The sequence below is a fragment of the Lepus europaeus genome, chromosome 13, assembly GCF_033115175.1.
Source record: "Lepus europaeus isolate LE1 chromosome 13, mLepTim1.pri, whole genome shotgun sequence".
Lineage (NCBI taxonomy): Eukaryota > Metazoa > Chordata > Mammalia > Lagomorpha > Leporidae > Lepus > Lepus europaeus.
Window position 1 is genome coordinate 42,698,460 of NC_084839.1, and position 25,383 is coordinate 42,723,842.

General features: G+C 41.4%; 1 long non-coding RNA gene and 1 pseudogene across 1 annotated transcript in view; one reads left to right on the forward strand and one right to left on the reverse strand.

The window, feature by feature from the left end:
* Positions 1-25,383, reverse strand: part of LOC133773058 (uncharacterized) — a 110,921-nt gene that overhangs the window by 29,469 nt on the left and 56,069 nt on the right. The window lies entirely within an intron of this gene.
* On the forward strand, positions 21,831-22,428 carry LOC133772950 (transmembrane protein 126A-like; annotated as a pseudogene).

Genomic DNA, 25,383 nt, shown 5'->3' on the forward strand with positions numbered 1-25,383 from the left:
CTCACTCCCGGGCTCCTTGGGTTTGTTGTTGTTGTTGTTGTTGTTAATAGGTTTTAAGCACCCACAAGTGCAGAGCACTGTGGGCAGTAGGATGTGAAAATGACAGAACGCCACCTTGCCCTCAAGAGGCTCACAGGAGAAAGCTATGCGACAAAGGTTGCAAAAGAGGAATAGCACTGAGGAGGAAGCATCAGGCCACACCTGGAGAGGCCCTGGGCTTCAGGTGAGGGCAGTGCTGGAAGGGTCCTCCCAAGTCAATGACAAGTTAGGGGCGGATCCCAGGCCCTCCAATGTCCACTCAGTGCTCCAGACAAGGAGGACTCAGAGAGGCCAAGGTGCCCAGGGGCCTTGCCCCATGTCCGCTCCTGTAGGTGGCCTACCGCAAGTGCCCCCACCTTCCTCCTCAGGGGACATCAGGCTGCCTAGCAACCTGATGGGACACATTTATTCCCTGTGTCTTCCATGCTAGGGGCCCTTAATACATGTTGCACAAGATAGTCTGGTTTCACCCACATAGATGTGGAAGCCTTGAGAAATTCAAAGCAGGCTTTTTATATGTTTCAGTATTACTTCGCTAGCCTGGATGGATGGATGGATGAGTAGGTGGGTGGATGTGTGGATAGATGGATGGATGAGTGGTTGGTGGGTGGATGGCTAGAATGTTTCTGGCTGTCTGGAATTATTGATGAACTGTGTACTCAGGCTGGCAAGTCCCCTCATGGCAAACCTGACTTGCTGTCTCTCTCCCCAGAAGATAGCCCTGGGGTTGTGAATGGATCACCTCCCTCTGCCAACCCCCAGCAAACAACAGGACTTCTATGCAGCTACCAAAGCTGGCCGGGCACATCCCCTGCCTTCCTCAGAGTAGCTGAGCAGGTACTGGCCAACAGCCCAGGCCATGCCTGGATAAATGGGACCTTTCCAGTCAGCTGGAATGACAAACGCCGAGAATGTGTCTTTACCAAAGATTGCTGAACACCTCTACTGAGGACACAGATGTGACGAGGCCAGGCCCATCCCAGACCTCACAGGACTCAAAATCCTTTCTGCCTCAGAAACACCAACACAGCCAAATTGATCCAGCCCTGCTGGCCCTGTTAGATGAGGATGGATAGGAAGACAGAGGGGCACGGACGGTGGATGGGCAGGTGAATGGATAGATGAGTGGGTGAGTGGGCATATAGACAGACGGATGGATGGATGGGTAGGAGGGCAGACGGGTGGGTGGATGAGTGGGTGTGCAAGTTGGTGAGTAGATGGATGGATGGGTGGGTTGGTTAGTAGATGGATGGATGGGTAGTTGGGTAGACAGGTTGGTGGGTAGATGATTGGGTGGGCAGGTGGATGGATGAATGGGTGGATGGATGGTTGGACAGATGGATGGATGGACGGATGGGTGGGTGGGTGGGTGGGTAGGTGGAGGGTGGATAGATGGATGGGTGGGCAGGTGGATGGATGAATGAGTGGGTGGGTGGGTAGGTGGGAGGGTGGATAGATGGATGGGTGGGTGGGTGGGTGGGCAGGTGGGTGGGTGAGTGAATGAGTGGATGGGTAGATGGGTGGGTAGGTATATGGATGGATGTGTAGGTGGGTGGGTGGCTAGGTGGATGGGTGGGTGGGTAGATGGGTTGATGGGTGGGTAGGTGGGGGTGGGTGAATGGATGAGTGAGTGGGTGGGTGAGTGAATAGATAGGTGGATGGGTGGATAGATGGTTGGATCTACGAGTGGGTGGGAGGGTTGATGGGTGGATGGATGAGTAGGTGGGTGGGTGGGTAGACAGATGGATGAGTGGTTGGTGGGTGGATGGGTAGGTAGATGAATGGAAGAGTAGGTGGGTGAGTTGGTAAGTGGGTATGTGGCAGGGTGGGTGGGTGGGTGGATGGATGGATGGGTATGTAGGTGGGAGGGTGGATGAATGAGTGGGTGAGTGGATGAGTGGGTAGGTGAGGGGACATAATGAAGAACAGATATTCAGGATCTTGCTGGAGAAAAAAAAAGATGAACACCGAAATGCAGTTTAGGAGACCACCTTGAGAATGATTGTTGCACATGATTGCTGAGCGTTTACCACGACTAGGTCCAAAGTGGAGGCACTGACTCCACAGTTAACTTGCTGTCCCTGTAAGCAACCTAAGCCCCAGAGAGGTTGCCTAACTTGCAAAGACCCCACAGCTGGCATGCGGCGAGGGAGGATTCGAACCAGGCATTGGGGCCCTGGCACTCAGACACCCTGGCCGGCTTCACAGCTCTCTGCAGTGGCTTTCACCTACTTTAAAGGTCTGGATTGAATCAGGTAGGATCATAGGGGAGGTGACAAAGGGACAATAAGATTAAGGGGTCTCCTGGGGTGATACTGCCTGGGCATTTCTTAGCAAATTTAGCATGATCAGAGTCAGGCCTTACGCTGACTGGAAAGTAGACTTAGTCATTGATGCAGAGAGGAAAATACTCATAAAGAACTGATTGACTCTGGTCAAATGCAGAAGTGACCTATAAAAATCCAATGCAAGTGCACTCATTCACCTGGGGAGGGGATATAATGACCAGAAAGCTCTCCTCTGTCCAGGAGTGCCACCCCATAGAGGGGGTGCAGTCCCCATGAGACTGGAGTGGTACTCTAGGACTAGGAGGCGGGTGTAAAATTAAGACACAGGAAGTAGAGGGGGTCTCCCCACAAAACCCAGCTCCCCTCTGTGGTCATGGCCCACCACACCTTGGACTGTGCAATAGGAAACCAACTGAGAACCAAACAACCTGAGCCCGACTTCATTGAGTGTAAAATCTTAGTAGTGAAGGCAGACCATGCATATGTCACCACGAGTGACTGACAGTTATTCCAAGACACACGCACAGCGCTCTTGGAAAGGAAAACCGATAAGCCACATTCCCGAGAATCAGCTCTCCTCTTGTCCTGGAGAGGCCTGTGGGGGCCCCACATTCAGATGGGTCCTCCCCTGTGTCCCCCTAATCCAGACAGCTGACGCAGCCTTGAGCTTCAATAGTTGGCCCTAAGTCACCTTTCCCACCTCACCTTCCGGCTTCCAAGTGCAGGCCTTTCTTCACCTTTGTCCCTGCTTTTGGCCCAGCAGGTGGCTCCATCATTTTGTGCTGGTGTTGTCTCTGCAGGAGCCTGGGCCCAGCCTTATCCTCAAGGCTCCTCGGGCTGCACAGCACAGCTTTGTACTTGCTTTCCTGACCTCCAAGTTGTAGGGCCCAACATCATCCTCCCCCGTCACCAAGTCCAGCATCTGTCTGGCCCAGGTGGTGGGAGCCAGCGTGACACTGGGAGAGGACACTATTTTGCTGTGTAGACGAGTAGGCACCTCCCAACCACCTACAAGGACCCTGGATGACCCATGAAAGCCCCTGGAGTGCCTCCATCATGCTCAGTCATGGCAGACCAAGCAATCACACATTTGGGCAGCTTATTCCTCCAAGCTCTTTGCTCTGCCAAACACAAAAATGAACAGCTCCTAAAGGGCAAGGAGAGAGGAAGCCAAGAGTTTCCGTACTCCCAGTTTAAACCATCCAAGTAAGAGAAATAAGGCCACTGTGCAAATACACAAATTCCTCATTCCCCAGTCAAATATTGATATTTCCCTTAAATGTTCAGCAAAAATACTCATCCTTGGGCAGAGAGAAACTTGTGGTTATTGGACAAAAGCTGGTGTAACTCATTTTACAGACATTAAAATTATGACTTTCAAACAACAGTTACAGATTTAGAGTGACTGTCTGAGCCCAATAGTTATTTTGACATTTCAGAAAATAAATCATCAGATTAGTACATGACCACATTGTGTTGAGGGTACGGTCCAAAACAGTTCTATTTATCATTTTATTTTTGTTGATTTCTAATTATATAATTCAAAATTAAATAGCAGTAGTTATTTATATTTAGGATTTTTTTAAAAAAGATTTATTCATTTTTTTGGAAAGAGTTACAGAGAAAGAGAGGGAGAGACAGAGATATCTTGCATCCACTGGTTGGCTCCCCAGATGGTCACAGTGGCAGGAGCTGGACCAGGCAGAACCCAGGAACTTCTTCCAGGTTTTCCACATGGGTGTTAGGGACCCAAGCAACTGGGCCATCTTCCACTGCTTTCCCAGGCACATTAGCAGGGACCTTGATCAGAAGTGGAGCAGCTGGGACTCAAACCAGCGCCCATATAGGATGCAGGTGCTGCAAGCAGTAGCTTTGCCCAGTACACCACAACACTGGCCCCTATATTTAGGGTTTTTAAATAACCAGTATAAACAAACAAGAAGCAGTGGTAGTCTGGTCTCTGACAGATGATACATAAGATGTGTTCCTAGAATCGTCTTGAATGTTGATGGGATTTATCTCCCAAGAAGCTTTTGATGTGAATCCAGAAAGACCAAACAAAAGACAGCACAGCATAGGTCTTGTGTTTATATTAGCAATTCCATAATTCAGAGGATCTCTTTATTCAACTGTGGCCATAGTGCAGTCGAGAAGCTCAAGTCATAATTGATTCCTGTCCAGAATTCCACACCAAGGACCTCATTTTTAATACACCCACCCAGGGGCTGGTGTTGTGGTATAGGGGGTAAAGCTACAACCTGCACCCCACGTGGGCACCGGTTTGAGTGCCAGCTGCTCCACTTCTGATCTGGCTCCATGCTAATGTCCTGGGAAAGCAAAAGCAGATGGCTCAAGACCTTGGGCCCCTGTACCCACATGGGAGACTTGGAAGAAGCTCCTAGCTCCTGGCTTCAGATCGGCTCAGCTCCAGCCATTGCAACCATTTGGGGAGTGAACCAATGGATGGAAGACCTCTTTCTCAATCTCAACCTCAATCTCAATCTCAATGTCTCTCTCTCTCTCTGCCTCTGCAACTCTGCCTTTCAAATAAATAAATAAATATTGGGGGAAAAAAAAAAACCTCCTGCTCTGACTTCCCTCCAAGGTATAGTGTGGTACAGAAACACCATGCCTGGAATTTGCCTGCAGCTCTTGTAACAGTTGGACTAAGGAGCCCTTTGAGAATGGGTGTTCAGCCAGCCAACCAGCAGATAATCCGGGGGATAGGAAACTGCCTTTTCAGAAAGGGACGAGATGGGGCCAGCACTGTGGCATGGCAGATAAAGCCACCTGCCCATGATGCTGGCTTCCCATATGACACAGGTTTGAGCCCCAGTTGCTCCACTTCCAATACAACTCCCTGCTAGTGCACCTGGGAAAGCAGCAGATGATGACCCAAGCAAATAGGCCCCTGTCACCCACATGGGAGGCTTGCCTGGAGTTCCAGGCTCCCTGCTTTGGCCTGGACCTGGTTGTTGTGGCCAGCTGGAGAGTGAACTAGCAGATGGAAGTTTTCTTTCTTTCCCTCTGAACTCTGATTTTCAAATAAGATAAATAAATCTTTAAAAACACACACCAAAGGAAAAAAAAAGGGATGAGGTTATCACCAGATAGGACCTTACTATAGAGGTGATGAAGGTAAGGCAGGACTGGATCCCGATGTTCTGAGCATCTTAAATGGCTTGAGGGCACTGCATCTGCAAGGTGGAACTTTATGTACTAGCAAGAAAATAGGGACCAATCAGGACAGTCTGTGTTCTGCACAGTATGCAGCAATTGGCCTGGATGTGTAAAGCAGCATGTTAATGGGCTTTGAACTTTGGGAAGCTCAGCTGCTTTTTCCATCATTGGAGAAAGTCTTCCTTAGAAGCCATCTGAACTGCCTACACGGAGAAGCAGAGCGGCTGAGTGGTTAAGTCAGACTCTGGACCAGACAGGATTCAAATCTCAGCTCCATGCTCTACTCACTGTGCCACCCTGGGCATGTAATTTACCTCTCTTTTTCTTTGCAAGATGTGTGACGTAATGCTACCTACTGCATAGATGTTTTATGCGTAGAATAGAGATCCAAAGATCTAGACAGGATCCTCATGAGTTTACAGCTGGGGGAAAAAAATCAATGCACTCATGTGAGGAAATTATCTGATGCTGAGGAAAGGACCACTCAAAGGGGGACAGAAAAGAAGTCACTGGAGCTCAGACAGGGCCGGGAGTTGTTCATGTTCCCGCCGGCCAGAAGGGGAAATCTTGCACTTTGTGACATATCAGGTGGAGCACGCAGAAGGGTATCCCCAAGCAGTGCGGAGACATTCATAGTCCCACAAACTTAACAGCCACGCCTCAATGACATCAACCTATTTCCAAATAACTGCATCACAGAACAAAATTCTAGAATAGCTGTAAGTTTGCACAAATATTCAGTGCCAAAAAAGGTAAAATTCATAATGTCTGGTATCCAATTTAAAAAATACCAGGCATGCAAAGAAACAGGAAAATAAAACCCAAGTGGAGGGTGGGGGAGACAACAGTAGCAAAATAAGAAAATGATAAGTCTCAACAATGTATCTTCTCTGATCACAGTGGAATGAAACTAGAAATCAATGACAAGGGGAATTAAGTCATTGTGCAGATAAAGGAAATTGAATAACATTTTTTTTCAACCAATGGACTAATGAAGAAACCAAAAGGGACAATTAAAAACTTCTTGAAAATAAAATGACATGATATACCAAAACCTATTGCATATTGCAAAAGCAACACCAAAAGGGAAGTTTATAGCAGTAAATGTCTACATTAAAAAATCTAAATATGTCCATGAAATGACTTATTGATACAACTCAGGAAACCACAAAAGAACAAGTCAAATCCAAAATTAGTAGCAAGAAAGTAGCAAAGATCAGAGTAGAAATAAATGAAATAGCTCCCCCCAACAGCTGGTCCTTTGAAAAGATAAATAAAATCAACAAATAGTTAGAAAAACCAACTAAAAAAGAGAGAAGACCCAAACAAATGAAATCAGATGAAAAATCAGACATTACAACTGATGACGCAGAAATACAAAGGATTGCTAGGAACTGTTACGAACTACACACCAATAGCTTAGAAAGCATAGAAGAAATACATACATTTCTGGACACATTTAACCTATGAAAAGTATACCATGAGAACACAAAAAAACTTGAATAGAACATCAACAGGTATTAAGAATCAATAACACAAAGTCTCCCAACAAAGAAATGCTCAGGACAGGATAGATTCGCTACTGCATTTTATCGAATTTTAAAGAAGAACTAATGCAATTTTCTCAAACTATTCCAAAGCATTTAAGGGGAAGCAACCCCTTCCAGGCTCCTTCCATGAGACCCTTATTATCTAACAGCAAAATTAGACAAGAACACTACAAAAGAAAAGACAGACCAATATCCCTAATGAACATGGATGTAAAAATTCTTAAGAAATGATTAACAGACTAAAACCAACAGCATATAAACCATGAAGATCAAAAGGGATTTACCCCAGAGACACAAGGGTGATTCAATATATGCCTATCAATAAATATAGTACACCATGTCAACAGAATGAAGGATGAAAAACACATGATTATCTTAGCAAATATAAAAAAGCATTCTACAAAGTTCAACATTGTTTCAAAATAAGAAGAATCCCTCAAAAATAGATGTTGAAGGACTGCACTCTGATGCAAAAAGGTCTATATATATAATACACCCTCAGCCCACATCATATGGAATGAAGAAAAGCTAAAATCATTTCCTCTAAGATCAGAAACAAGACAAGGATACCGACTATCACCACTCCTATTCAATATCGTACTGGAAGTCTTAGTCAGGCTATGGGACAAGAGGAGTAAAGGGCATTCAAATTGGAAAGGAGGACGTCTGTTTGCAGATGACACAATTCCACATATAGGAAAACCTAAAAACTCCACTGTTAGAAATGATAAATTCAGTAAGGTTACAGGACACAACATCAATATCCAAAATCAGAAGCTTCTTTATACATCAATAGTGAAATTGCTGAGAAAGAAATGAAGAAAACAATGCTATTCACAATAACTACAGAAAACTAAAATAAAATACCTAGGAATAAATTTAATCAAAGGAACTGAATGATCTCTACCATGAAAATCACAAAACATTAGTGAAAAATTTGAAGAGGGCACAAAATACAGGAGGACATCCCATGTTCATAGATTAGAATAACTAATATTGTTAAAATGTTCATACTGCCCAAAGCAATCTACATAGTCAATGCAATTCCTACCAAAATACCAATGGCATCCTTTGCAGAAATGAGAATAAAACACTCCTATAATGTGTATAGAACTGCAAAAGACTCTGAATATCCAAAATTAACCTGGGCAGAAAGAACAAAGTTGAAATCATTACAATATCTGAATTCAAAACATTCTACAAGTGATAATAATCAACAACATATAGTATTGGCTTAAAATCAGACACATACACCAATAGATCAGAATAGGGAACCCAGAAGTAATTTTTTTTATCGCCAACTGATCTCCAACAAAAGAAGCAAGAACATACCTCAGAAAAGTGACAATCTCTTCAAAAAGTAGTGCTGGGAAAACTGGATATACAAATGCAGAAGTTATCTCTAGCCATATAAAAATCAACTCAAAATTATCAAAGACTAAAATGTAGGACCTGAAACTATGAAATTATCAGAGTAAAATATAGGGATATTGGTTTTAGGCAAAGATCTTTTAGGCTATGAGTCCAAAAGCACAGGCAAAATTTGGCAAACATGGTTACATCAAACTAAAAAGGCTTCTGCAAAGAAAATGATCAACAGAGTTAAGAGCCAACATACAAAATGGAAGAGAATGTTTGCAAATTATTCATCTTAAAGGGGATTAACTTACAGATACATAAGGAACTCCAATAACTCAATGGCACAACAACAAAAAATAATTAAAAGTTGTACAAATGGCCTGAATAGAGGCTATCTCACAGGAGGATGTACAAATGGCCAACAAGTCTATGAAAACATGCTCAACATAAATAATCACCAGGACTATGCAAATCGAAACCACAATGAAATATCATCTCACCCCAGTCAGAACGGCTACTATAAAAAGGGGGAAAAAAAAGTTGTCAAGGATGTGAAGAAAAGAGAAAATTTCATATTGTGTTGTGTCATGTTAATTAGTACAGCCACTATGGAGAATAGTATGGAAATACCTCTAGCAAACTAGAAACAGTACTTTCTTATGACCAGAAAGACCACTACTGGGTCTCTATGCAAAAGAACTGAAATCAATGTGAAAGAAATGTCTGCACTTGCGTGTTTCGGTCTAGATTGTACAAAAATGGGTGGTTAAAGACAATGAGGCACATATATACAATGAAACATTAGTCAGCCATACGTAAGAATGAAACTCTGTCTTCGGAGTAATGTGGATGAAATTGAAGGACATTAAGTGAAAAAAGTCAGGCACAGAAAGACAAGTAATGTGCATTCTCACTTACATGTTGGAGAAAAAAAGTTGATCTCAACCAAACAAAGGAAAGACGAGTGGCCACCACAGCCTAAGAAGCTTGTGAGGAAATGGGGGGTGGCGAGAGAAAGGTTAGTGGGTACAGCAGGGCAGCTGGAGCAGAGGAATAACTTCCAATGTGCTATCGCACAGGGGGGGGGGGGGATAACTATGCTGACAACAGTTAGTGGAATATTTTAAAATGACTAGTCAAAAAGATTTTTGAATGTGGACTAACATTGCAGCACAGCAGGTTAAGCTGCGGCTTCCAACACCAGCATCCCATACCAGAGCGTTAGCTTGAGTCCCAGCTGCTCAACTTCTTCTTTCATTTTTATTTATTTATTTGACAGGTAGAGTTACAGACAGTGAGAGAGAGAGAGAGACAGAGAGCAAGGTCTTCCTTTCGTTGGTTCACCCTCCAAATGGCTGCTCTGAAGCCAGTAGCCAGGTGCTTCTTCCTGGTCTCCCACGCGGGTGCAGGGCCTAAGCACTTGGGCCACCCTCCAATGCTTTCCTAGGCCACAGCAGAGAGTTGGACTGGAAGAGGAGCAGCTGGGATTAGAACCAGTGCCCATATGGGATGCTGGAGCTGCAGGCAGAGGATTAACCCTGTGCGCCACAGCACTGGCCCCCCAGCTGCTCAACTTTTAATCCAGCTCCCCGCTAATGCACCTAGGAAAGCAGTAGAAAATGGCCCAAGTGCTCAGACCCTGCCATGCATGTAGGAGACCCAGATGGAGTTCTTGGCTACTGGATTTGGCCTGGTTCAGTCCTGGTCTTAAAGCCATTTGGGAAGTGAACAAGCAGATGGAAGATATTTTCTCCCTCCCTCTCTCTGGGGTTTCTGCCACTCTGCCTTTCAAATAAATGTTTTATGGGATCCACACAGTGGTACAGCAGGTTAAGCTGCTGTCTGCAGTGCTGGCATCCTATATGGGTACCAGTTCAAAGCCCTGGATGCTCTACTTCCAATCCAACTCCCTGCTCAGGGCCTGTGAAAGCAGCAGAGGATGGCCCAAGACCTTGGGGCCCTGCACTCACATGGGAGACCTGGAAGAAGCTCCTGGCTTCAGGACCAGCCTGTCCCAGCCCTGGTCATTGCGGCCATTTGGAGGGTGAACCAGAAGATGGAAGATCTGCCTCTCCTCTCTCTGTAACTCTTCCAAATAAATAAAAGATTTTGAATGGTCTTAACACAAATGAAATGATACCTGTCAGACATGATTTATATGCCAATTACCTTGAGCTGATCATTATATATGGTTTTCATGTACTGTAAGTCACACAGCTCCCTATAAAATATGTATAATTTCTATGTATAAATTAAAAATTAAAATATTAAAAAAGGAAATGACACAAATGATTAAATGCGCAGACAAAAGTTAAAGTCGGGGCAGTGTTGTGGTGCAGTAGGTTAAGCCACTACTGGAGATGCCTTCCTATATGTGCACTAGCTATGGTCCCAGCTGCTCCACTTAGAAACCAGCTCCCTGCTAATGCCCCTGGGAAAGCAACAGAGGATGGCCCAAGTGCTTGGGCCCCTGCACCCATGTGGGAGACCTGGAAGAAGCTCCTGGCTTTGGCCTGGCCCAACCCTGGCCATTTTAGGAGAGAATCAACAGATGGAAGATCTCTGTCTCTCCCTCTCTCTGTAATACTGGCTTTCAAATAAAAATAAATTTTTTTGAAAAAAAAGTTAAAATAGTTAGCATAATTATATTTTCTATGTTCAGGAAGGTAAAGATTGAATATGTTGAGACATGGAAAATGTAAAGAAAAAAAATCCAAACTCAAAAAATAAGTGTTAAGTGTCTGAAATAAAATAGACACTGGAAAGGATAAACAGGAAATTAGACACTTCCATAGAAAAGAATGGGGGGAGGGTGTCGTGGCGCTGTGGCACAGCAGGTTAAAGCCTGCAGTTCTGGCATCCACGTGGGTGCCAGTTCTAGTCCCGACTGCTCCACTTCCAATCTAGCTCAGTCCTCGGGCCCCTGCACCCACGTGGGAGACCCAGAAAAAACTCCTGATTCTTGGCTTTGGATAGGCTCAGCTCCAGCTGTTGTGGCTATGTGAGGAGTGAATCAGCCCATGGAAGACCTACCTCTCTCTCTCCCACACTCCCTCCTCCCCCCTCTCTCTTTCCCCCCTCCCTCTCTTCCTCTCTCTGTAACTGACTTTCAAATAAATAAATCTTTAAAAAACAAAAAAGAAAGAAAGAATGGTGGGGGCCAGCACTGTGACGTGATAGGCTAAGCCTCCACCTGCAGCGCTAGCATCCCATATGGTCACCAGTTCATGTCCAACTGCTCCTCTTGTGATCTAGCTTTCTGCTTATGGCCTGGGAAGGCATTAGAAGATGACCCAAGTGCTTATGTTCCTGCACTTGCATGGGAGATCCAGAAGAAGTTCCTGGCTCCTGGCTTCAAATCAGCTCAGCTTCGGCCACTGTAGCCATTTTGGGGATTGAAGCAGCAGATGGAAGACATACCCCACCCCCAACCACCTGCTTCTCTCTCTCTCCTCCTGCCCCCCCATCTGTAACTCTGCATCTGAAATGAATAAAATCTTGAAAAAAAAAAGAAAGAAAAGAATTGTGAACTTGAAAATATAGCAACAGAAAGTATCCAAAAATGAAAGATTTGGGGTGAGGGGTAGACAGAGCAGAGTATCTGTGAATTTGTGAACAAAATAGATGTAATTGGAGAAAGAGGTGAAATAGAAACATGGGGGAAATGAAGGCCAAAAATTATGTAAATCAGTCCACAGAAACAAAAATAAACTCCAAGCAAAAGAAACATGAAGGACACACAACCATAATTAAATTAAAGAGAGAAATCTTACAGCCGTACAGAGGGAACACTTGCACTATGTACAAAGCAACAAAGAATTTTATCAGAATTTTGATGTCAGCTAGAAATCATGGAGTGAAATCTTACAAATACCGAAGGAGGAGGAATAAACACCTGTCAGCCTAGCAGTCCAGACCCCCCCACCAAAAAAAAAGACAAAATAAGGATTTCAGAGGGGGCCAGCACTGTGGTGCAGCACATAAAGCCACCACTTGTGATGGCTCCAGTCTGGCCCAGCCCCAACTGTCGCGAACATCTGGGGAGTAAACCAATGGATAGAAGATTCTCTCTCTTGTTCTTCCTCTCTAGTCACACTGCCTTTCAAATAAATAAAATAAATCTGAAAAACAAGACTCAAATATAAAAGCTGAAATAATTCAGCAGCAGATGTGTATTAAAACAAAAAATTTAAAGAAAGTCTTTTGGGGAAAAAATCTCAATAGATAAATAAAAAGCACTAGAAACATTAATTTGTGAGTTTGCTATGTTTAGTCTTAAAAGCAGAATTAACTGCTTAAAGTGAAAATAACAGCAAAATGTTATGCCACTTACAGCAAAGATGGAAAATGTATGACAAAAAAAAAAAAAAAAGAGAAGCCAGAAGGGAAGGAAACTGTTGCCAGTTTATTATATCACACAAGAAGCAGTACTAATTGAAGATAGACTACGATGAGTTAAATATGTATATTTAAACCCCAAACAATCACTAAATAGGCAAAGTGTAATAACTATAATCCAACAAAGGAAGTAGTTTTTAAAATAGTCTATAAATTTAAGAGGAAAATCAACCCAAAAAGAGGAAATGGGGAACAAGGAACAAATGAGGTAGACAGATAACAAATAACAAGGTAGTAGATTAACCAAGCCACAGTATTCATAATAGTCAATGTAAATGGTCTAAATACCCTCACTTAAAAGACAGAGAGTGCCATATTGGGTAAAGAAGCAAGACCTAACTGTATGTCTCCTATAAGAAATGTACTTTATCGACAAAGACAGCAGCAGGTTGAAAGTTAAAGGGCAAATGTGCCATGCTAATAAACTCAGAGCAAACCAGGGATGAATACAGACACTTCATATAGGAAAGGGAGGACATCATGCTGCATGTACATAACGGTTTCAAAATGTATAAAACAGAAGATTGTATATGAAATCATAGAATCCAAAGAATAGTCAGAAAGGTCAATATTCTCTGTTCAGGAATTGATAGAACAACAAAATAGTCAAAAAGACACTTCCAATCAGTTTAGTGTGGCTAATATTTATGTAAGTGTTCACCCAGTGACAGAACATACATTATTCTAATGTGAACATAGAATATTTACCTAGATAGACAATATTTTGGGCTATAAAGACAGTATGATATTAAAAGGCTTCAAGTCATATATAAAATATGTTCCCTAACCTCAAAGGAATTATACTAGGAATTAAAAGTATTTAGAAAATATTCAAACACTTAGAAACATGAACCAAGAAAAAGTTTACTGTATATGGGTGAAACTGAACACCTTTCCACTTGATTATTGTTTAAAGCCCTTGCTTATATCCCTGCTGAGCTGTGGTCTTCTTACTTTTTGTTGTTGAACTCTTTAGTCAGTGGAGTATTAAGTCTTTGACTATAATGGAAATTAAAAATATGTTATCTCTAAGATAACAAAATATTAAGTTGAAGAAAAGTCAGAAGTATTTTAACAAGGGAACTAAAAACACAACAAATCAAAATTCATAAGATGCAGTGAAAGGAATGCTTTAACAGAAATTCATAATACTGAAATGTTTTCATTAGAAAACAGGAAAAGTCTCAATTTAGTGATCTCAGCAGTCACATTAAAACAAAGAAAATAATCCTGATGAACTTACAAGTATAAGCAAAATTCCTCAACAAAATAATAGCAAACCAAATTTAATAGCATTTTTGTAAAAAAAAAAAAAATCACTTACCGAATATTCAGACAAGCTGGAGTGGCAAGATGGCGGAATAGGAAGGGAGCAGCACACTGATAGTCCGGGGAGAGACAGGTTAATAAAAGTGGAAATACTGCAGGCTCAAGGAAGAGCAGGGGAAGAAACAGCAGAGGAAACTCTTCCAGAACTAGTGATTCACAGTGGACCTGCATGGAGAGCATGGGAGCCCAAGTTCGGGACACCAGAGCAGAATCAACACACCAGCGCTGGAACGCGAGGTGAGCCGAACCTCAATAGCCCAAGACACCAGCGGGCAAGCGGAAAGAGGAGACTAGAGGGAACGAGGCTTGAAACTCCGTGGGGAAAAGTTCACCAGGCTAACTAGAAGAGAGAGGGAAAAAAAAGTGACCTATATGGACTCGAGTTTCTCTCTCTCTGCTCACCTCTCAAAGGCGAACAAGACAAAGAGCAGGCGCCATTTTGGACATACGTCATAAGCAGGGCGACCTCAGGTCTGCACCGGCCCTGAGCCTAGCAGAAAAACCTGACTCTGGAGGGAGGGGTGAAATAACAGGAGATTAGGATCTAATGAATGTGTGGTGCTAATGAACTGAGACTGTGAAGAAGGAGACGGTGGGGGAGAGAACTAACGGAATTCATGTGAGTGCTCTCTAGAGATGCTACAGTTCGGTAGCCTTGGCAACCCAGTGGGAGACTGCAGGAGAATTTGACCCCACACTGAGGGCAGCAGAGATTCCCTGTGTGGTCCTTGGGAAAGAGCTTCCGATTGCTGGCTCCTGTGGGTATATCATTCGCCTACTAACTACCACCAACTCAGTTCAGCTGTGTGGCATTACTTCCCTTTTGAATCAAAAAAAAAAGAAAGAAAGAAAGAAAGAAAGAGAGATTTACCACGCCTAACCTGGGAGTGTCACCTTTGGCACACCCTCAACCCTGAGGAACCAAACAGAGCTCTCAGGCCACACCCATCTCAAGCCTCTAAGGGTCCACTTAATCTAGAGTCATAGTATAAAAAGAAAAAACACCACAGTGAAGAAACCATAAAATATCTCCAATATGCCAAACGCAAAAACCGAGGTAACAAGAACAAAGAAGACATTATGATGCCCCCAAATGAAAAAGACACCCCAAGATTATGAAGATGATGAGATAGAAGAAATGCAAGAAGCGGATCTCAAAAAATTAATAAGAACATTAAGAAGTTCTCAAAAACAAATTCTTGAACTACAGAAATCCTTCATGGACAAATAGAAAATCTCTCACGTGAAAATGAAATATTAAGGAGGAATCAAAATGAAATGAAACAACTAGTAGAAGAAGAAACTGTGATAGTGACAAGAAATCATAATGAAATGAAGAATTCAATAGATCAAATGACAAACACATTAGAGAGCCTTAAAAACAGAATGGGCAAAGCAGAAGAGAGAATATCGGACTTAGAAGGCAGAGCACATGAAAGTCAAACCAAAGAAAAGAAGAGGAAATTAGAAATCTAAAAAATATCGTTGGGAATCTACAGGATACTATTAAAAAAACCAACATTCGGGTTCTAGGAGTTCCTGAAGGCATGGAGAGAGAGAAAGGATTAGAAGGCATTTTTAGAGAAATACTTGCAGAGAACTTCCCGGGTCTGGAGAAGGACAGAGACATCCTAGTACATGAAGCTCATAGAACCCCTAATAAACATGACCAAAAGAGATCCTCACCACGATATGTTGTAATCAAACTCACCACAGTGAAACATAAAGAAAAGATCCTAAAATGTGCAAGAGAGAAATGTCAGATTACTCTCAGAGGATCTCCAATTAGACTCACAGCAGACTTCTCATCAGAAACCCTACAAGCTAGAAGGGAATGGCGAGACATAGCCCAGGTACTAAGAGAGAAAAACTGCCAGCCCAGAATATTATATCCTGCAAAGCTCTCATTTGTGAATGAAGGTGAAATTAAGACTTTTCATAGCAAACAGAAATTGAAAGAATTTGTTACCACTCGTCCTGCCCTGCAAAAGATGCTTAAAGATGTGTTACACACAGAAACATGGTCATCAATATGAAAGAAGGTAAAGGAAGGAAACCTCACAGCAAAAGATCACAGGAAGCTCAATTTCTCTTTGACATAGAATTAAAATCTGATTCTCTGTTAAAGCAATGTGTTAAAATAATCTATTATGTTCTCTTGATGGCTGTTAAATTCTAATTGTTCAAAAACAGCTGAATTTTCATTAAGAGCTATGGGTTATTTAAATATGTGCTTATTTCCAAAGATTAGAATAATTACCTTGTAACAATGATCAAATTTGGTCTATATTATGTCATGATTTTAAGGAATCTTATTTCAACCAGATATTTTGGATTTTGAGCCTTCTTGGCATTCTTGACAGGCATTCAAAAAATCAAAGTTTCAAACAATCTGGACTCTAAAATTTCCAGTAAATCTTGGACTTTGGTTTTTCCAGTTTGGGCCCAGCTGAAAAAATCGAAGGACCTATGTCTCTCATCTTTAGAGACAACAACTAATCAGGTTATTTGGATTATAATAGAAGTACTGTCAAGATGTGACATGGTACTAAATTTTAAGTTTCTATAATGGAAAATGCTACTAATACAAATGTTTGAGAATTTAAAAGTCTAATGATCTTGTGTTACTAGACATGATAGTTATCTTAATGAGAAAGCCCCAGAGGCCTAAAGGGTTAAATACTTGTAAAATCCTACAGGTGCTTTCAAAAATACTGTGAAGTAAGCAAGTGCCTCTTGTTGGTTGATGAGTTTATAATTTTAAACATGGCAACTTAAAGTCTTTTGTCATCCACAGTTATATATGATTTGCTGCTCATAAAACTAAAGCGTTGTTGGTTCTGTGCTCAGCCGTCCTCCTATAGGTTCCTATGGACTTTTTCCAGCCACTTCTATTGTATTCAGTACTTTGGGATGGCTCTGTAAACAGATGAAGCCAATAATGTATTAACAGTACCAACTGAGAGAAAGTATGGTTAACTGAGGGTACTAAAAACCAAAAGCAATTCAAATCAATTGGCAATTTACAAAAAAGAGTTAAAGATTTTTTTTTGACAGGCAGAGTGGATAGTGAGAGTGAGAGTGAGAGTGAGAGTGAGAGAGAGAGAGAGAGAGAGAGAGAAAGGTCTTCCTTTTTGCCGTTGGTTCACCCCTCAATGGCCGCTGTGGCCAGCACATCGTGCTGATCTGAAGCCAGGAGCCAGGTGCTTCTCCTGGTCTCCCATGCGAATGCAGGGCCCAAGCACTTGGGCCATCCTCCACTGCCTTCCTGGGCCATAGCAGAGAGCTGGCCTGGAAGAGGGGCAACTGGGATAGAATCCGGTGCCCCAACCGGGACTAGAACCCAGTGTGCCGGCGCCGCAAGGCAGAGGATTAGCCTGTTAAGCCACGGTGCCGACCAGAGTTAAAGATTTTAAAAGCTATTATTAAAATTGCTATATTGGTCTATTATGTTATGTTATGTTATATGTGTGTACATATTGTATGTCCACATGGGAAAATTTTATTAAGAGTTTTATTTTAATTGGCTTATAGATAAGATTGTCCATAAATTTAAGCTGCTAAAGTTAATCAAAGCTACATTTTAATTCAAGTGACCTGAATCTCTGTATCATGTTTTATACTTGTTGGTAGAAAGAAACTAAAACCATTTTATATGTTTGTGCTTAAGTTTACTGGTTAAACAAACTACACCATGTTAGATATTTAAGAGGTGTTTCCAAATACATGATTCTTTAAATTTATAGAAGGCATTGGACCTTCTGGTAAATGTTTTCTTAAGTTGTTAACTAATGGTTGAAACTGTTTGCTAAGTATTCATGTGATATTGCTACTGTCAGCAAGCGATCTAGGACTTGCTCCCTCATTTCTCTATTCTAAGCCCAACTTGTTCTTTCATTTCTCTATTCTCTTCAAGGTAGGAAACTAATTCTATTATGAAGGAATCTGTAGGATGCACAATTTAATCTTTAGACCTTATAAAAGAGATGGCTAACATTTTTCTGTAATAGCATAGCCAAAATAAGAGCTTAAATTATAATCTCATAGCTAGATTTACTTCGCCATCAGCGAAGTAAAAAGAAGAAAATTCCTCCCTTTCAGACCAAAGGGAAAGAATTTTAAAGTGAGAATATAATTTTCCTCATGGGCATTGTCTACCTTAGAAAAACTACTACAGAACATGCCTATGACTATAGACTTGTAGTTCAGGCCACCGAAGATTAGAGATGGGACTTGGGCACTCCCTTGACTTGCATCCTCTGGTATGCTTTAACAAAAACCAGGAGTAAAAGAAAACTAGGCATCAGAAGCAATGGGTGGCAGGCCTATTAATGGCTGATCTGTACAGTGATCTGCCCTCAAGGAGACCCAACAGGCCAGTCTACTGCAGTGGCTTTCAATGTGGTAAGCCTGGGCTTCAGCAGAAGTCAACTTGTGAAGAGCCCTGGCAGCTCTGCCAAGAGTTGGATCACTGGAAATGGACCTGCCCTGGAGTCGAAGGATGCCTAGGTCAGAGCCACAGATCTTATTGGCTCTAAGCTGAAAAGCCCTTCACTCAGCCCAATTTCCAAAGTGACCACTGCAGCTGAGGAGACGGCCAAGTAGGGTCAGCAACATTGCAGGCAGAACTATAAATTTCTTGTTAGAGATGCCACCTGCCTTTACCTGGCCAGCTCTCCTCCCGGGCCAGCCAAGTAATGAAAGTCAACAGAGTGCCTTCCCCTAGGAGGTTCACACCTCCCTTAGGATGTACCCCATGTGAAGAGATAGATAGCTCTGGGCCTCTTAACTTACATGGCCTAAAGCCCAACAGATTATTATCAAGCCCCTTCTGTCAGGTTCTATTTGCCTCTCAAACAGAAAACTTAATTGTAGCTTAGCACCTTTCTTAGCTCCTCTAATAATGACTCTGTCCGTTTTCTAGACCCTGTCTAGCGCACTTGGGCCTCATTCCTTTGTAATCATAACCTCTACTCTACCACCAATGGCTTTACTCCCAACCTGTGTGTACTGATGGTCCTCTTCCCCACTTAATGCTGTATAATTGTTCAGACCTGGTTAATGCCACTCTTAGGATCACTGGTTACTATCCTTACCCTGTCTTTTATGACCTTGTCTAAATATGATCAGAGTTGGCGAATTTGGAAGGCTTCCATAGCCTTGGCAACTCATGACGAGAGCCTAGGGTGGTTACTGGCACCATAAACGAGAGTGTCAATTTGTTGGGTCAACAACAGGAGTCACTGTGCACTTGCTCCTCATGTGGGATCTCTGTCCTTAATGTGCTGTACATTGTGATTTAATGCTATAACTAGTACTCCAACAGTATGTTTCACTTTGTGTTTCTATGTGGGTGCAAACTGTTGAAATCTTTACTTAATATATACTAAATTGATCTTCTGTATATAAAGAGAATTGAAAATGAATCTTGATGTGAATGGAAGGGGAGAGGCAGTGGGAGAGGGGAGGGTTGCGGGTGGGAGGGAAGTTATGGGAGGGGGAAGCCATTGTAATCCATAAGCTGTACATTGGAAATTTATATTCATTAAATAAAAGTTAAAATAATTTTTTTTAAAAAAATCACTTACCATGATCAAGATTTATCCCTGGGATGTAAGGATGATTCCACATCCTTAGTCAATAAATGTGATACACCTTGTTAATAAAACAAAGGACAAAAACCACACAATCATCTCTATAGATGCAGAAAAAGCATTTGACAAAACTCAACACCTTTTGTGAATAAAAAATCACTCTCAAGTAATTTAGAAGGAATGTTCCTCAACGCAATTAAAGTCACATTTGACAAACCCACAACTAAAATAATGCATAGTGCAATGCTGAAAGATTTTACTCTAAAATTAGGAACAAGACAAAGATATACTCACTACTTCTCTTCAGCAGAGTACTAAAAGACCTAGCCAGGAAAATTAGGTAAGAAAAAGAAAGAAAAGGAATAAAAATTGGAAAGTTGGAAGTTAAATTGTCCCTGATTGCAATTTTCTCATTTATAGAAAATCCTAGACTCAAAAAAAAGAAAAAAAAAAAAACCTGTTATATTTGATAAATGAAGTCAATAAACTTGCTGGATAAAAAAATCAACATGCAAAAATCAGTAGTATTCCTACACATGAATAAGCTATCAGAAAATAAGAAACTAGAGCCATTTACAAGGGAAAAAATGCTTAGCAGTAAATGTAATCAAGATATAAGATCAATAAAGTGAAAACTATGAAACACTGTGAAAGAAATTGAAAATGACACAAGCAATTTAAAAGATAGCCTATGTTCATGAATTGGAAGACTTAATATTATGATAATGTCCAGGAGCTGGCATTGTAGCACAGGTTAAACTGCTGCTTGCAATGCCAGAATCCCATATCAGAGTACATATCAAGTCCTAGTGCTCTGCTTCTGATCCAGCTTCCTGCTGATAAGCCTGGAAAGGCAGAAGATGGCCCACGTGCTTAGGCCCCTATCACCCACGTTGAAGATCTGGCTCTTGGCTCTGGCTTGGCCCAGACCTGTCTGTTGCGGCTATTTGGAGAGTAAACCAGCAGATGGAAGATCTTTTGTCTCTTTCTCTCTGCTTCCCCCTCTCCATCATTCTTTCAAATAAATCAATCAAAGTCCATAATACTTTAAATGATCTACAGATTCTATGCATTCACTAACAAAATTCCAATGATACTTTTAACAGAAATGAAAAAAGAATTCTAAAAATTAATATTGAATCACCAAAAGACCCTGAGAAGCCAAAGCAATCTTGAGTGAAAATAGCAAAGGTGTAGGTATCACTCTTATTTCAAAATATATTATAAAAGATTATCATCATCAAAACACTATGGGACTGGTGTTAAAAATACACACACACACACAAAGGGAAAAAATGAAACAGTAGAAAACCTAGAAGTAAACCTATACTTTTATGGACAAGTGATTTTCAACAAAGGTGCAAAGAATGTACAATGGAGAAGAACAGTCTTCAATAAATGGCTGGGGAAACTACATATCCACATGTAGAGAAAAGATAGCAAATCCTTCTATCACACCATATACAAAAATCAGATCAAAATTAATTAAGGATTTAAATGTGAAGATCTGAAATTGCAAAACTAGCAGAAGAATAGAGGAGAAGCTTCACAACACCAGTTTGGGTGGTCATTTCTTGTACAGGGCTCCAGAAGCAGGGGCGATGGGACTAACTGCATAAACATGAGGCTCCGTTAAGCTAAACGGCTTCTACATAGCAAAGGACACAGAGTCGAGAGGTGACCCATGCATTAGCAGAAAATGTTTGCAAACCTTACATTTGATAAGAGGCTAATAGGCTCATTATAAAAAGAACTCAACTCAGTAGCAAGAAAAAAAGTTATCTCCATTTAAAAATAAAGGACTTGAATTGACATTTCTCAAAAGATGGCATATGAATTGCCAACATATATATCAAAAAATCCTCAACCTCGCTAATCATCGGGGAGATGTAAATGAAAACAACAAGGAGATAGAGCCTCACACCCATTAGAAGGCTTTTATGCAAAGATTGGTGAGCCATGTGTTGGCTCAAGATGGCCGTGCTGGAGAGTTGAGAAAAGGTTACAGGGTGAGCCTTGGCTGTGGCTGAAGAAGACCAGGGAGGCACTGGCTGCTGGCACAGGGTGAGCACAGGAGCTCAGGATGGGAAGTCATGACCAGATACTGTCAAAGAAAACTTAACAATTTTAGAAATCAGAACCAAAAATTTAACCAACTTCCAGAACCAGAAAGGAATCTACTTCAACACGGACCAACATTTGTTGGAATTAATGCGGCTCTCTGTGGCCTAATAGCAAACAGTCTTTTTCGACGGGTCTTGAATGTGATGCATGCTGGGATAGCTGCTGCTTACCCATGGCAATGGTCCCACTCTTGACGGCACATGTAGCTTACAAAGGTTTTCTAAGTTTTCCTTCGAGCATAGGTGATTTGAATTGTGACACTTGTCCTGTAACACGGAGTGGACTTGGTGGTCTTGTTTTTGGTGGTTTGCACCCTGTTTTTTTGGCCATACCTGTGAATCGTGGCCTAGCAGCCAGGTGTCAGACTGGCTGCCAGAAAGAGGAAACATTGTAACAAACCGGATTAGAATTTCAAAGCCTGTCTACAAAGATGGTATTTCCCATTTTGCTCCAGATTGTTTGATGCATACTTTGGGTCTAGACAATATCAACTACTTATAAAGGCCCTTCAGTTACCTGAACCCGGCTTAAAATTTCACTGATTTTAAGCAAATATATGTACAAAAATAAAATGGTAAAAATAAGCTATATCTAAGATTATGAATATATATATATATATATAAACTGTTATTTATCATGTGAAGTACAATTTTGGAACTTCACCAAAGATTACACAAGGCAAGAAAAGGCTGAACTTCAATAAAGGCTGTCAACTTAAAGAAAAAAAAATGATTGGCAGGGCTGCCGTGGTGGCACAGCGCATTAAGCTGCTGCCTGTGACACCAGTGTCCCATACAAGCAGTGGTTGGAGCATTGGCTGCTCTTCCTCTGATTCAGCTCCCTGTTAATGTGCCTGGAAAAGCAGAAGGCAGCCCCTTGGGCCCACTTCTACCCACATGGAGACCCACATGGAGTTCCAGGCTCCCAGCTTCGGTCTGGCCCAGCCCTGCCTCTTGCAGCCATTTGGGGAGTGGAACAGCAGATGGAAGACTGATTCGTCTGTCTCTCCCCCCCTCTCTCTGTAACTTTGCCTTTCAAATAATATAAATGCATATATAGGTTTATATCAAATAAAAAATATATAGGCATCTATACATAGGCATAGATGTGGAAAAAAGAGAACAGTGGAACGCTATTGGCAGGAATATAAGTCAGTTGAGCCATTTTTGAAAACTTCAAGGGTTTGTTCACAAAACTAAATGGACCTACTATGTGATCCAGCAACCTTATTTCTGTGGGTGTATCCAAAGGAGTTGGAATCAGTATGTCAATAGATATCTGTATTTCTGTGTTCATTTCAGCATTATCCACAATACCCAAGAGATGCAATGCACCCGAGTGTCTGTTCAACAGACAAGTGGCTAAAGAAACACAGTGTATACACCCAAGGGAATGCTATGCAGACTTTAAAAAGAAAAATTCTGTCACTTATAACTACATGGATGAACCTGAAGTAATTTGTGCTAAGTGAAACGTGTCAGGCTCAAAAGACAAACACTGTGTGATCTTACTTATTTGTAGGATCTAAAAAAGTCCGACTCTTAGAAACAGAGTAGAATGGTGTCTACCAGAGGCAGGGGGTGGGCAAGATGGGGAGAGAGGAACTGATGCTCAGAGAGTGCACTTTCAGGTAGAGAGGAAGAGTAAGTTCCGATGATCTGCTGTACGGCATGGTAACAGTAATTAACAATATGTATTGTGTATCTCAAAATTGTTGAAATGAGATTTTAAATGTTTTAATCTCCCCAAAATAATAAGTAGGTAAAGTGATGGATATGTCAATTGGCTTGATTTAATCTTTTTACAATGTATACACATAACACATTTACCCTCTGAATATCTGTGTATTATCAAATTCTTTAATTTAGAAAGAAAATTGAACCAAAGTAAGTACAATAAAAGAAATCAATGAAATAAGGGGGAAAAGAGAAAATCAATGAGATTAGAATCATTTCCTAAAGAAAAATCAATAAAACTTAGCGTATTCTTAGCCAGATCAAGAATAAAAGAGAGAAGATATAAATTTCCAATATCAGGAATGAGAGGTAATTTACAAATTCTAAGCATTAAGGGAATAAATAAAGATTATAATTTTATGCAAGTTAAAAAGCTTTGATGAAATGAATATACTCCTGAAACACTCAAAATACCAGAGCTTGCTTAAGAAGAAATAAGTAAACTGAATAGCTTTGTGCCTTTTAAAGAAAACTCCAGTTTCCTATATCTTCACTGATAAATGCTACCAAACATTTGAATGACAATTCTGCAAAAACTCTTCCCAAAAATTCCAGAGGAAGGGCTATTTCCCAGTTCATTATAGCAATCCAACATCATCCTAATACCAAAATCAAAGACATCCAAATAAAGAAAACCAGGGGTAGATACTCTTCATAAACACAAGTATAAAAATCTTTTTAAAAAATTCCATGGGCAGGCCTTTCCCACTACCACTTGGGACACCCACATCCCATCCTGGAGTGCCTGGGTTCCAGTTCTGGCTCCAGTCCCAGTGCCAGCTTCCTATTGATGTGCACCCTGGGAGATGGCAGATAACAGCACAAGTATCTGAGTCCCTGCCACTCACATAAGAGGCCTGGGCTGAGATCACAACTCTCAATTTCAACATGGTCCGTGCCAAGCCATTGTAAGCCTTTGGGGAGTGAATCATCACCTGGGAACTCTCCATTTATATTCTCTCAAATAAGTAGTTTCTTAAAAAATATTCTTATTGGCATCAAAATATGAAATAATACTAATTTTACAAAATACTAAGAACTAACATGCTGACATGTTGAAAAAATAGAGATATATTGTGTTCATAAACAGAAGATTATTGGTAAGAGGTTAATTCTTCCAAATTGCTCTGTCAATTCAATATAATCCCAGTTAAAATGCCAGCTTTCTTTTTTTGTAGAAATTGGTAAGTTTGTTCTAAGATTAAAATGGTTGCACAAATGGCCTTGAAAATCAGGAGCAAGTTGGAGGAGTTATATAACCCAACTTCAAGAATTATATTTTAGCTTTAATTTGTCTTTTATTTGAAGTCAGAGAGACAGAGATAAAGGAAGAAACAAATCTTCCACCCATTGGTTCATTCCCAAAAATGAACAATTCCCACAACAATGCCCACTGTGTAGAAGCCAGGAGCTGTAAACTCAATCTGAGCCTCCCTCCCATGTGAGTGGCAGAGACTCAAGGACTGGAACCAGCATCTGCTGCCTCCGTGGTGCACACTGGCAAAAAGCTGAAATTGGGAGCAGAGTTGGACTTGAACCCAGGAACTCCAACACGGATGCAGTGTTTAACCTCTCTGTCATATGCCTGCCTTCTCAAGAAATTAACTGAGGTAATAAAGACACTGTCTAAAAAGAATATAGTAAAAATGTAGAAAAACAAAACAATGGTTTAAAATAAATAGACTCAAAGATACAAATGATGTTTGACAAAAATGCAGACAATTGTATGGGAAACGGAGTCTTTTCAACAAATCATGCTGGGACAAGTAGGTATCCACGTATGGAG